Raw genomic sequence first — 15,709 nt, forward strand, 5'->3', positions numbered from 1 at the left:
ATAATGATGAAACGTTTCGAACAATCTGAATTTTCCAGTCTTATGAAATATTTTGAAGACATGTTGCATAAGAATCAGTATCTTTCAAACCCATACAGCCCCTCAGAACTCATCCGCATTTGCTTAATCAAATTGCTTGAACATTTACGACATATTATTTTAGCAGGACGTTGCAAAGACGACATTGAAGCTTTTCAGGGACTGTTACAAGAACTGGAAATTGACACTGACAATCGCGGAACGCGAAAACAGGAGCACAACAATTACAGGTCACATCTGTCACAATTCCACGATGACGGAAATAAGACACGACAAGATCGCTTTTCCATAGTAATGAATGTGACAGAGACAACCATAGAAACAGACAATATGGGAACCAAAATAATTATTATCAAGGGAGACAGAATAACTTCAGATGCAACGGTCCACCACGCAGTTACTATTCCAGGAGAAATTCTCCACCACATGACCGACAAACAAGAAACTATGTAAACTACCGACAAAACGACAGACCTGAATTCCATCAGAACTGGCGAGCTTCAAACAGGGCAGGGCCTTCTCGTCAAGGTGATTTTGTAGAAGTTAGGTCTCCTAATCCCAATAAGGACGCGCGCCAACAAAGGAACAGACAATGACTCGCACCGCAGGCAGCCGCTTGCGCCGGCTGGCTCAGAAAAAAATAACATAGACGCTAACCTTGAAAAAAAATTTTAGCATTCTTTACCGATGTACCATATACCACATGATAATTCCCCTAAAGCTGGAGCTCTGCATAGTAGGAAGAGTAAAGGTTTACACCATATTTCACATGTAATCTGCTATTTAACTTAGTCTTTGCCATAAAATTTTTCACTTCACGCTACCAGTACAATTTGTGACACTGAGAATCTGTTAACATGGAACAATGTTTGAAGTTAAATATCCAGTCTAGAACCTAGGGAACATTTTTAGACAGCCTTTACAAGTGCATTGTTATAGTGAACAGACGACACAGTGTTATTGTGTGTGTACATTCTTGCTTGTTAGTTGCACGATTACATAACGACTATAAGGCTTACATACTTAGAACATTTACCAGTACTGCTAATGAGATTTTAATGCAACATTTTGGTTTACTTGAAACTGCATTCTGGATTTAAAGTTCTTTCTGTGAGATACCAGATGACACAGTGGTTAGTTTATGTGACAGTTACACGATTTTATCACGACGCTACTAATGAGTGACAATTTACAATGTTGTTTTTGCAGTGTATCTGTTTTATATCTGCACAGGTTTTCTGAATTCTTCTGGAAAGTAAAACATGTTTTAGTAGTAACTTTTGTGGTATAGCTACAATGAGACAGCCTTTTTCGTAGCGCAACAATACATTACATTATAGTACTTTCTTCATCACGGCAATAAGCATAATAACTACGGTATCTATACGCAAAGCATCTCACTTTTGTTTATCATGAGGTAAGTACATTGACTTCTGCAGAACTTTGCTTTCGGAGGACGATAACTACGACACTTCCACAGAGATTATGTTGCAACAAGACGCATAGTTTAGCGCTACAGTACACGTATTTGAGTGATTAATTTTATACTTAAAACATTTATTTTTAAAGATTTTTGAATTACAAAGAAAGTTTTTCGTGATACATTTCATTCCATTGCTCTAATCTGTAACACCTGAGGGTATAATTACATTAATCCTCAGGGGGGTATACGCTTACTTTGTGTATCATGTGTTTGGCAAGCACAAGGAGCTCTAGCTTATATGGTATTTGCTTATACAACTTTACACATGGGTACCATATTTCTCTAACACACAAATTACACAGCTATCTGATCAGTTAACTGAGAGATAAACATTTTTTTACTACATCAGTGACACATGTTTACGCAGTTACACAGTTGGGTAACTTCACACTTATGAAATTGTATTTTGTCTGTACTTTGTGAACTGTTCATATTTTTTTGGAACCATTGTGATACTATGAGAGCTTTGAATGATGTATTTGGTAAGGGAGAATGATTTTTAAAGTACGTTTGAGGTAGATGACACTATTGAAATGAGCAGAGAATTTTTTTTTAGGTTTTGACATTATTGCAGAAAGCTATGCCTTTTTTGAGATTTGGCTGAGGTTTTATGATGTTATGATGACGATGTGTATTACGCTTTTACGGTATGTTTATGATCAATAAGCTGATGCTATATGAGGAATTTGATTATGCTACGTATTTATTATGATGAAATATTGAAGAAGTGTCGACGAATATGTATATGTGTAATAAGGTAAGGAATAATGAGTAGTGGTTAGGGACTCTGACTTGTGAAAAAGCATGTTGGAAACCAAGAATCGTACTATAAGAGTTATCAAATGTGTCTAAATGCATGAATGTATCACAATGCCAACGAATATTTTTTGGACACTGTTATATTTATAGGATTTTGTTTCTACAGATTTGCAACGCAAATTCTCGAACCGTGAAATTTTTATATGAGACTGTCACAGTAGTGCAAACTGGTGTCGTAAATATTTCGGTAAGAAAGCCAAGTGACCTTGACGTAATGCGTCTTGAGCGGCCAGCTGTGTCAGACGCCCGGAGAAAAAGCCATTAGTGTGTGCCTATTCAGAGGCACAGGTAAAAAAAAAGAGGGAGGCTATTATTCTCGCCATTGACATTCCTTTGTAGAAAGCATCGTAAATACGACACCCTCAAACTTGAAAACATGATTACACTGTAGAGTTCTTAATTTATGATATTTACTGAAATGAAATGATGAGAAACATTTCATGTCTATTGTCTTGCTAGTTGAAAGATTGTTCACTGCATTATGAAATGCCATATGGCTAGTGAATGACGTTTCATGCCTTGCTTTGCTTATTTTGTTTAATATCTAGTTCCTAGCTGCATTGCAGCATTGGTTAAAACAAAATTTTATAGATGTACTAATATAAATATTTTATGCCTACAGATCCAGTAAAAAATAACTTTATGATGGATGTACTCCAAAAAAATGAAGGAGCACAAAAAGACATTTCCACTTCACAGGAATTGCATACATAATTTTTGTCAGTGACTTGGTAACTTGTCTGCTAGAGCAACTTACAGTGATGCATCACTCTAGTGTTAAGATGTGACATAGGTATTAGACATGGCCATCTTTACTGTAATATTTATTCTGCTTGAGCTTTTTCATGATTAGATATAAGTTATTGCATTTGCTGCTGCTGTTTGCCAGGCATAGTGCTACTAAATTTCACTTTACATTACTCTGTTAAGCCAGTTTTGCTACTGATTTATTTTTCTTGTTGCTGCACATTGGCTCATATTAGTTGTAATTTCGCATTTTGTCTGTTAATTTACATTTACTGCTGCTTGCTTCGCAATTTGAATTTTTTATCATTGCTGTTTGTACTAATTGTTTTATGCTGCCTCATTGCGTCGTCCCTTAGTTTAGCATCTGAGCTCAGTAGGTTTAAGTCAGCTTAAGAGGGGGTAGACTATGAGGGCAGTTCAATAAGTAATGCAACACATTTTTTTTCTGAAACAGGGGTTGTTTTATTCAGCATTGAAATACACCAGGTTATTCCCCAATCTTTTAGCTACACAATACTATTTTTCAACGTAACCTCCATTCAATGCTACGGCCTTACGCCACCTTGAAATGAGGGCCTGTATGCCTGCATGGTACCATTCCACTGGTCGATGTCGGAGCCAACGTCATACTGCATCAATAACTTCTTCATCATCCGCGTAGTGCCTCCCACGGATTGCGTCCTCCATTGGGCCAAACATATGGAAATCCGACGGTGCGAGATCGGGGCTGTAGGGTGCATGAGGAAGAACAGTCCACTGAAGTTTTGTGAGCTTCTCTTGGGTGCGAAGACTTGTGTGAGGTCTTGCGTTGTCATGAAGAAGGAGAAGTTCGTTCAGATTTTTGTGCCTACGAACACGCTGAAGTCGTTTCTTCAATTTCTGAAGAGTAGCACAATACACTTCAGAGTTGATCGTTTGACCATGGGGAAGGACATCGAACAGAATAACCCCTTCAGTGTCCCAGAAGACTGTAACCATGACTTTACCGGCTGAGGGTATGGCTTTAAACTTTTTCTTGGTAGGGGAGTGGATGTGGCGCCACTCCATTGATTGCCATTTTGTTTCAGGTTCGAAGTGATGAACACATGTTTCATCGCCTGTAACAATCTTTGACAAGAGATTGTCACCCTCAGCCACATGATGAGCAAGCAATTCCGCACAGATGGTTCTCCTTTGCTTTTTATGGTGTTCGGTTAGACAACGAGGGACCCAGCGGGAACAAACCTTTGAATATCCCAACTGGTGAACAATTGTGACAGCACTACCAACAGAGATGTCAAGTGGAGCACTGAGTTGTTTGATGGTGATCCGTCGATCATCTCGAACGAGTGTGTTCGCACGCTCCGCCATTGCAGAAGTCACAGCTGTGCACGGCCGGCCCGGACGCGGGAGATCAGACAGTCTTGCTTGACCTTGCAGCGATGGTGACACACGCTTTGCCCAACGACTCACCGTGCTTTTGTCCACTGCCAGATCACCGTAGACATTCTGCAAGCGCCTATGAATATCTGAGATGCCCTGGTTTTCCGCCAAAAGAAACTCGATCACTGCCCGTTGTTTGCAACGCACATCCGTTACAGACGCCATTTTAACAGCTCTGTACAGCGCTGCCACCTGTCGGAAGTCAATGAAACTATAAGAGACGAAGCGGGAATGTTTGAAAATATTCCACAAGAAATTTCCGGTTTTTTCAACCAAAATTGGCCGAGAAAAAAAAGTGTTGCATTACTTATTGAACTGCCCTCGTATATAAGAGAATGAGTTGCAATGAATTGGAAGAAATGCATTGAGAAGTTATATGAAAAAAGTACAGAAAGCAGGTATAGATAGGACCTTTTGGAAATAATGCGGGATGAAGGGAGATCTCCGAGAAGTAAAGAAAGTTTTGTTTGGAAAATACTGCAGTAAAACAAACCCTGTCCTTTCCTTGTGTTATCCCACTATGTGTTTGTGTACCCTAGGGTATTTGTGTTCTTCGTGTCTCTATGTGTTTATCTGATGAGAGTTACATTGTAGAATTTTTCTGATAATATGTTATTTTCTTTGTAAAGATGTTTAGACATTATTTATTCTGTTCTGTTTTAATGCTGATGTGTGAAGGTGATGATTCAAAAGTTATTCTGATGTTTTATGTATTTACTTATGTCATAATTCCTGTAACACTGATGTATATGTTATTTCGATTCTTTTGTAAAGCCTGTACTACAAATGTTATCTGTATTGTTATGTTCTTTAATGATGTATTTTGTACCTTTATAATTGTATTCTTAAGTTATAAAATTGTAATTGACGCCAGTTCATCATATTATTGTAAGTTCCATTTCACTGCACACGTTTCTGTTGGTCATGGTATATGGACAATATGTGAGAAGTAGGGACTGTTAGTGTTTGCACGTGTGTTAATAATTCAGCAAGGGACTGGATAACAGCATTGCTGGTTCTAAGGACAATTCCAAAAACTTTGTGAGTGCACAAGTGGTGGTTATGGACTTGCTATATTGTCCATAAGACTCTTCGATGGTGATTGTGCACCTGTACAGTCGCAGCAGATGGCTGCTGGCCATCTCTACAAGGACTACAGTGGGTCTACACCTTTGATGATCCATCAATACCATTATTTCTACAAGGACTGCAGTGGGTCTGCACCTTTGGTGGCCCACCAATACCACAATCTGTACCAGGACTACAGTGGGTCTACTCTGAGATGACCTACCTACCAATATTCTTCAAAACGTCGAATGACTCTGTTGTGGGTTTGCTCTGTTGTGGGTTTGCTCTGTTGTGGCCCATTACCTGTCTGGATGTCGAGAGTCAGCACTGTCTTTCCGTTGGAAGGACAACACTACTTCTTCAAGACCGCATGGAAATCCACTACTTCCGTGTGCATTTTCTTTTACTGCTCGGACTTTGTGCATAAAATTGTAATTAATACTGTGATGAATGATCAGGACTGTCTTTATGGACTGTGAGAAAATTTTAGCTTTTGACCAACATTGTATCAATAAGTGTGTGCATTTCATTTCTTTGTTACTGTAATTGTGAAAAAATTTTAACAAATATTTATTGGTCAATGCCCAAAACAATTTGTAAAATTTTTTGTGGGGAGGATGGGGGCTATGTAAGTAGGCTGTTTAAGTTTTTATATTGGTAACGCCACGTAGCGCTCTGTATGTGCTGTGTGTGGCTGGTTTGCATTGTTGTTGGAATATCTGCCATTGTAGTGTTGGGCAGCTGGATGTTAACAGCGCGTAGCGTTGCGCAGTTGGAGGCGAGCCGCCAGCAGTGGTGGATGTGGGGAGAGAGATGGCGGAGTTTTGAAATTTGTAAGACTGGATGTCATGAACTGCTATATATATTATGACTATTAAGGTAAATACATTGTTTGATCTCTATTAAAATCTTTCATTTGCTATCTATGCCTATCAGTAGTTAGTGCCTTCCGTAGTTTGAATCTTTTATTTAGCTGGCAGTAGTGGCGATCGCTGTATTGCAGTAGTTCGAGTAACGAAGATTTTAGTGAGGTAAGTGATTTGTGAAAGGTATAGGTTATTGTTAGTCAGGGCCATTCTTTTGTAGGGATTATTAAAAGTCAGATTGCGTTGCGCTAAAAAAATATTGTGTGTCAGTTTAAGCACAGTCATGTATAATTGTTCTAAGGGGACGTTTCAACTTCTCTGGCCGCATTTTTTTTTTTTTTTCCCCTGTAGTACGTAGGATTTTTGCGAGATATTTTGATTTCGATTTTTGTGCACGGTTTTACGACGACTTTTTAGTCGTAAGAATTGACTCTTCTTCCAGAGCGGCACCTTTCATTTAAATATACGTACGTATTACGTTAGACCTTATGATCAGTTTAAAGTAGGCTTTTGAAATTTTGTTCTAGGTTGAAAATTGTGGCGTGCAGAGTTCGCTCTCTGCGAAGGCCTTTCGTCGATGTCTTGTAGGGGCCGCAGGGTGCAAGTTTTTCACTTAAAACATAATCTTCAGGGTGTATAATAAAGGTTTAAAGTCATTATTGAAGTTAGTTTGTTATTTTATTGGAAAAATCATAGATATCGGTTCAAAAATCGAGCGTCACCCTGGTCGGCGCCCTTAACAATAAAACGTAAATTAGCAGTGTAGCGTACGCGAGAGGCGCCGAGTGGGGCGTGCGGCGTTTACTCCGTGGTCGGGCACGGCCTCCAGCCCGACTGCGGGTACAGCGAGTGCTGCTCTCGTTCGCGGCAGCAGTGGGAGAGGGAGCCCATCAAGCCGGCGGCTTTTTGACCTCGGGAAAAATCCATCCGATGGCAGGATCTCCTGAGCCGTCCTGGAGGGACTGGAACGACGGAAAATCCCTGCCCTCATCTGGGACTGAAAGCGGGACCTCCACGCTGGGAGTCTAGCGCTCTACGCGCCCGGCTAGACCATCACGGCCATTTCCATAAGTGATACCTAAAAGCGAGGAACACCGGAAAAATAATAAAACTGCAAAGGCTGATTTAATTTAAAGAACATTGCTCAAAAATGTAAAGCAAAAAAGATGTGTCGCAGGACATTTCATCGGCGTGACGTAGGTGTAGTGCAGCTGTATTTTATATAAATTTCACCGGACAACCAAATAATGTAATCACCAATGCTTACAGTCAGGAGTGGGCAGACTGCAACGGAAATCCTAGTTAGAAAAGGGCTGACTCCAACGCTGATATGCGGCCAATGAACTACGTTCACATCAGAAGAACGAATAGCCTTCTACAGTTCTTCCACAACGTGGTGCGGTTCTGCACAATCTAACAGCTAAAAATAGTACTTCGTAGCATATGCCGACAGTAAAAAAAAAATGTCGTGTTGTCGACATCTGAAGACGATGCCCCTTTCTTCCTGTAAATATCTTCTGCGTTGTCGGCCACGTCATGTCATAAAATGACACGTTCAAAGAGACCGTTATCACGGTCTATAATGTGACTGAGGAAAGACAACTTTCTTACAGTGGCTTCACACTTTTCCCTGTGATTCCTTCAAGTAGTGTCCTGGCCGCGGAAGCCTACGCAATTATAGTGTCAATAAAATTCGCCATACGAATCCGTGCTGCTGCAATCAAAATCCGTCTTCGCGATGTTGGTGACAGTTTCGTCATCTGGCGCCACAGGGAAACAGAACTCCGCACCTTCCACTCATCGCATAGTGCCGAAAGAAACGAGTTAAAAAAGAAATCGAGCGGACACTTCTCGACGTGGAAGTAGTGTACAGGTTGCTGTATGGTAAACCTGTTCACACAGCCCACAGGAGGCTCAGAGGCACTGACTGACTTCCGTATGTACGCCCCACCACCAACGACAGAAGAAGAGTTCGGCATTACATACGCTCACGGAGATGCAATACGTACAACATAAAAGTCGGAGATGCGGACGGCCTTCAGAGCTAACGGATGCAGCAGAAAGACCATCAACAAAAGTATGTCCACAGAACACAAAGGGTACAGAGAGGAGCGGGTGAGACGGGTGCAAGCCGTGTCTCCACCATACGTGCAGAGAGGCACCGGCCGTCTGGGCCAAAGCAGCCACTCTTTGTGCAGCTTTGTTTATGCCAAGAAGCGTTCAGGGCTTTCCCCGTCTTCAGTTGGCATAATACATTCGTAGCTTCGTCAGTATAACGTTTATAGCGAGTACATTCTGAACTCTGCATGTGCGCTGTGCAACATAACGAGTTTAGTTGCCACGTTCACGAGTTGCGTTTTATCTGTAATTAATATTTAGGTGTATTTACTTTTGTTCATTAATTTGTTTTTGCTTTTTCGCCTTCTTAAGCATTGCACCGACACTTTTATGCTTACTAACGCAGAACAGCTTTCGCCAAGTGGCGAATATGTGTTTACTTATACCGAAAAATACGTCTGAAGGCAGGTTACAATTTTCTTATAGTCTAAAATTTCTTCCGAAGCCAGCTGTGTTTACAAACTTAGTATTTTTAATCTGAAAACTTGTACATGCCTTTATATGATTAAAAATTGTCAATATTACATTCATGTACTGCAATGAGTCGTGCCTGGTTATTTTTAAAAATGTAAAATGGCTATTAGCGGTTAATATGAATGGTTGAGTAGTGACTGCTTAGCATTAAGAGAATGGTAATTAAATTACGTCGAATGCCACAAGAATTATGGCGTATTTTACATATAAGCAATAATTATCACATACTTTACGCACACTTAATAGAATGACACATTTGACTAACATTTTAGACTGAATAAATGCACGAAGTAAATGATTTAAATTATTCATAATTAACAATTTTTGTAACACTCGACATAATTCAGTTTTTCTGTTAATGCTAAACAGTCACTACTCCTCTAAGTAGATAATCATTCACGTCAGTTGCTAATATCGTCGTAGCATTAATAAAAAAAACTACCTGTAAAATGAGATAATTCTACTCATTACAGTACTTACATTGAATATTAAGCAATTTTTTTCGTCTAACAGAGGCATGTATCAAGATTTAGGGCCAGTAATATTAAGACTGAGAACGAAAATGGCTTCAGAAACAGCTTCTAAAGACATAAAAAAATCATAACTTGAGTTTAAATGCAATTTCTGACAAAAAGACGTGGAAATTGGTCGCATGGCGAATGCCGCGCTGCATCAGGGAACCTATGTATACAAGAGCTTATGCTATGGCTGTAACAGCGAAAACATGAGCTACAAATTATAGAACAAAAGTACGTGCACGTAACTATTAATTGAAAGTAAATACACATCTCGAAAAACGTAGTACCTAAAGGAATTATGTTACATAGGGCAACAGCCGTGTTCACAATTCAGTCGAAGAAACATTGAGCGGATATTACGCCAACTGTAGAGGGATGAAAGGCCGAAACGTGTGTCGGCATAAATTAAGCTATTCAAAAAGTGCCTCGTTGCTGTACGTTTTGAAGTTACGCGGAGTTATCGAGAGGTGGGGCGACTAGTAACAACAATCTACATGAAAGTTTTCTGGGTATGGTACTGCGTCATAATGTAAAAAAAAAAAAAACTAATGACGCGGTACCATACCCAGAAAACTCTCATGTCGACTGACTCTGGCCGCGGAAGCTTACGCAACTATATTAGTAAGAACAAGTTTTAAACAGCACGTATGTCAGAAAAGGCTCGGACAACGTAATTAATCGGGGAGGAGACACACGCAGTTTGAGGTAGTTCGCGTTGTAACTTGGCAACCACTTACCTCCATAAGGAAAGTACCAGAGAGGCCGGCCCACCCCGCGAGGACGCGGACTCTTCCGCGGAACCACGTGGCCACGTCCTGCCCGCGGGCGGAGACACCGCTGTGTTTGTTACAGCAGCACGGCGTCGCGGCAAGCACCTCTCCCCCAACTCGATAACGTGGGCCAATAACATTCCGCCTTAAGTTACAAACAGTAGTGACTTCGTCTCTCTTCCTCTCCACTTTCGACATCCACTCGTATGACGAATTATTTACACTCCTTTCAAGGAATTACAGGGACAAGAGAGTTGCACTACACCAGAATTATTGCATAAATTGAATGAGTCGATTTTATGGAAACTGACAGCGGCCGCTGAAACCTACGAACTTAATGATAGGCTCTGATCAAGTGACGTCGCAAAACTTAGCTCTGTGTAAATCACTGATTCCAGGATCTTTTCGAACGAAATGAATACATCACGACCTGCCGGAGTGCAGTACTGCAGCTATGCTAACAACGCGACGGGGACGCTACATTAGCGATTGCAGCATATGCTTCCAAGTAAAATTTTATTCTTATTTTATCATTAAGAACACACAGTTATTCGGCATCTTTTGAAGATTCTGGGATAAGTCTTTATCTCCTCTTCTTAACCTGAAGATGACCACTGGCTGAAGTCGTTCCAGCACTGTGGTATGATTTCGTACACAACTCGTAAAATATAAAAGAGCACAACAGTGTTAGTTTAAAATCTTGAAGAAGCAATAGTGATTGGCCAACATGTCACATTAACGTTTCCCCTCTTAAAAACTGAAGCTCCTCCCGTGACAAATTACTGCGCCGGACGTTCTAACTGAGTAAGTTGTTAACGAGGGAGGATCGGCAGGTAACGCACAATCATATTTTCTCCCATGGTATTGCAGCTGAAATGTTCACATTTCACGACGGTACAGTTTGCAGTTTGCACTACTGACGGTATTTCGTTTTCAAGTGCAGCTCTAGCGAGAGAAGCCTGAAATACGAAATAAACATGGTGCGCATGTTACTGTCGACAACTTGGGGAGAGCAGCGAAGTGTAGTTCGATATTTGCGGGCCAAAGGGCATTAACCGAGTGAAATCCACAGGGACACGAGTGACGTGTCTGGAGACGACTGTATGGACCGTAGCGACGACTCAGGTGGCGCGCGTTCTTGCATGAGGACCGCGTGAACCTTGGTGATTGGCCACGCTTCGGGCGGCCGGTAACAGCTGCCACCCTGCAGTGTATCGTAGCCACTGAGGCAGCAATTTTGAACGACCAGCGTGTGCAACTGCGAACCTTATCGCAGAAGTTCAGCATTTCCTACGGTGCGGTGTACAATTTTGTTCATGACATACTGAAATTTCTTAAAGTTAGTGATCGTCGGGAGCTTAAGAACCTGACAGATAGCTACAAGGGCTAATGTGAAGAAATCGCCAAATTTTAGGTGAGGGGTGCTCCAGCATCCACCATACAGTCCGGACCTTGCAACGTCCGTCTTTCACCTGTTTAGCCCATGAGCAAATTCCTGGCTGGCCAACACTTTGCGACGATGCGGAAGTGAAATCAGCTATCCGTAGTTGGCTATGCTCCACCCAAACGGACTTCTAACAACAGAGCATATTGAAATTGGTACCACGATGGGAGAAATATGTTGAGAACGTTGGTGACTATGTAGAAAAGTAGCTAAAAGATGTAAGTTCATTTGTGATTTTGTTACTTATTAAACATTTTGGTAATAAAATTATTACACGCTAATTTCCGATCTTTCCTCATATATATATATATATATATATATATATATATATATATATATATATATATATATATATATGTGTGTGTGTGTGTGTGTGTGTGTGTGTGTGTGTGTGGCTGGCGTAAAGAAAAAGGCCCATCAAGAATGGTCACAGACGTGGGAGATCTCACAACAGTCCAGGAGGACATTAAGCCGAGTATTCCGCGAAGAACCTGGATCTCCCAAATCAGACGATCTAGACATCATGCCACTACTATAACGCGCATCCGACTGGGCCACGGCTGTTATCCGTTACGTACAGACAACTCCGCAAAATATCTTAAGGCGTTGATCAGAGCAGCAATTGCCCAACATACGCCTGTCACGGACCTTTTACAACAGCTGACCACAACTGACAATATCAGTATCGCTCGGTTTCTGTAAGAAGCAGGCAGAAGGATCCTGTGTGAGACATTGTGATGGTTCAAATGGTTCAAATGGCTCTGAGCACTATGGGACTTAACAGCTGTGGTCATCAGTCCCCTAGAACTTAGAACTACTTAAACCTAACTAACCTAAGGACATCACACACATCCATGCCGGAGGCAGGATTCGAACCTGCGACCGTAGCAGTCGCGCGGTTCCGGACTGCGCGCCTAGAACCGCGAGACCACCGCGGCCGGCAGATATTGTGATATCCGGACTGTAGTGCATGTGTGAATGTACAAAGTGTCCCATGAAGTTTATCTGGAATTAATTTAATTTATAATGCCTATGATGCGCATATGACATTGGATGGTTGGTTAATTCGGAGGAGGAGACCAAACAGCGAGATCATCGGTCCCATCGGATTACGGAACGATGGGGAAGAAAGAAGGCCGCGACCTTTCAAGGGAACCATCCCGGCATTTGCCTGAAGCGATTTGCGGAAATCACCGAAAACGGAAATCAGGATGGCCGGACGCGGGTTTGAACCCTCGTCTTCCCGAATGCGAGTCTAGTGTGCTAACTACTGCGCCACCTCGCACCGTGTATGATGTTCAATACGAAATCTGTGGTTACTCACTCACTTCTCTTACTAAGTGGCTGATACCAAAGGTCAATAGATTTAAAAAAAAAATCGTTTGTGGAAGGTTCCGTGTTGACTGAACTGCCAAAGTAAATTCTAGCAAACTGCACTCAATTCTTTCCTTTATAACAGAGTGGAGGCTTGCTTATCTCATATCTCCTAAAGCTGTCTCCATGTCGCCATTGAATTTCTTCTCCGTAGGCCGCTGTATCTAACATGCGATTTTAACAGTGAGTTTTGGAGAGGTTTTTGGGAATGTTATTACGACATTACAATAGCTTCTCAAGACGACGTATGCCATATGATTTACTAAACCAAACCAAAAAAAGGGAAAACTTCTTTGTCACAGTCAGCCAATATTCACAAAACAATACGAAGCATAATTCACCGTTTCTTCACTTCAAACTATCGTTTCATTAGCAAAAATTAAACTTTAAATCATTTGCTTAAGTGAAATGAAGCGCTCGTGATTAATACATGTTCAGGTCATAGACGGCATAGCTAAACTACTTTAAAAAGTCTCTCACTATTTCTAGCCCATTTGTGCAGGATACACTTTGGTGATGGGTCGACAATCTCTACCAACATTCGACACATAAAATTAATTCTAAGACTCTAGCACTGTCAGCTTGGTTTCTTAATCAGTCAAACATTAAATACGAGTACTGGACATTACGCATCTAAGTGTCAAATCTGATATGGGATTCCGTATGATTTGTCATCGTTCAAGGACAACTTGACTTTCCCACGCTCGCTGTCCATATGGCATGACTTCTACGCCGAGCTGCATCTCTGCAACAGCGTGTGCTGCTACAAGACACGACAGATCGTAGCCCGCCAAGTGGCATAAACGCCACACCGTGTCACCATCTGACTGACCACCCAAGGCTGTATTCGTATTCGGGAGCAGTAGGGTTCGTGTCTATGTCGAGGCATTCGGATTTCGGCTTACCGTGGTTCTCCTGCATCATTTAACGTGTATACCTGCACGGTTCGTTTTCCTGGTCGATTTCCTTCCTCGTCCTCGCCCGATCCGACTTTGAGTAATGTCCGCAACCGCATCGACGCCGACTCGGCCGCCTTCACGGTCAGCCTGAGTTGTGGTGGTTTCTCCCTGTAAGGCCATCCACGGAGGCATCGACGTGTTACGCGTGGGTGAGTTTGGAATCCTTGAGTCCAACGAAGCTCTGAAGGTCCTCGCCAAGACGGAACAATCACATTCTCCATGGAGCAGCGCCGCGTTCGAACAAATGAAAATAATCTGCTTCGAAAGGCCGTCGTCAGTCCTTCAACCGAAAATCTTATTTATAAAAAAAGCAGTATCTAAAAATATAAATATAGACCCGTTACAACCGCGAAACTATGTCTAGGTATTTCCAACGCAGAAAGGAAAATATCTCCTAGTTCTGGCTGTCAATATCAGTCTACTGTGAGGGGTCAGGAAGTAATATCCAAAGCACGGAAGCTCATATAGCACCATACCTGCTGCCTAGTCTCATCTTGTAGTTTCTTCTAATGTTGTCTCGCATGAGTCTATCACTGACTTTTCGAAAAAAATCTAACGTTAGTATCTTTACACAAAATTATTGCTGGATTTCATCTTTGTCAATTACAATATTTTCGAAGCAAGGAGATAAGCAAAACATATTTTCAGTCAGTTACAGTTATTTGAAACCACTCATCCGAAAAGGGAGACGAACATAAACATTGGTTCTTTAGTCGACAAAATTAAACGAGGAGTTGCACGGTACTAACAATTAAGAGGAGTAATAACGGAATTTTTTTTCACATTTTCGGATTTTTATCTCATTATAAAATTTACAATTTTCCGAGTAAAATGATTTTATATATATATATATATATATATATATATATATATATATATATATATATATATATATATATATATATATAATCTACACTCGTTGAAAATGTTAAAAATTTTACATACATTACTTCAAGACTAATAAAATCAGTATTTTTTTTATATAGAAGGCTGTGGATTGCTGTGTTATAAAGGTTAAATTACGTGTTTGTTTGTCTCATGTCCAGAAGATGATGGGCACCAGTTTGAGGAAGTTGAAACAAAGTTTGAGAGACAAGAAACTTTCTGATGGTAAAACCATAAGAGGCAGGCTTACAGGCAAATTGATTGACGAACTACAGCAGTATTATGGGATGGCCATTAGAAATAATACTGAGGATTTGTTGAAAATGAAGCAGGTAGTATGGGATACCTTTTCCACAGACTGTCAACTGACGAAAAACCAGTACACCATCTTTGCTCTCCTGGACCTGATTCATGGTAAATGAAATGATCGTATGGCTTTGTTGACCGGAAGGCCCCATTCGGGGGAGTTGGGCCGCCGTATTGCAAGTCCTCTTCAGGTGACGCCACATCGGCGACTTGCGAGTCAATGATGACGAAGGACACACAACACCCAGTCCCGTGTACGGAACGCTGTAACGCTACCGCTACGCTATGGAGGCGGACCTGATTCGTGATGCAATTTCCGCAATGCCCACTACTCAAACAGTTCGTACAGCCATGAACATTCCATCCCAGCAGCAGTCATGGATATCATAAAACCTATTTATAGAGACCTGGCAGATC

This window comes from Schistocerca serialis, chromosome 7, assembly GCF_023864345.2.
Source record: "Schistocerca serialis cubense isolate TAMUIC-IGC-003099 chromosome 7, iqSchSeri2.2, whole genome shotgun sequence".
Classification (NCBI taxonomy): Eukaryota; Metazoa; Arthropoda; class Insecta; order Orthoptera; family Acrididae; genus Schistocerca; species Schistocerca serialis.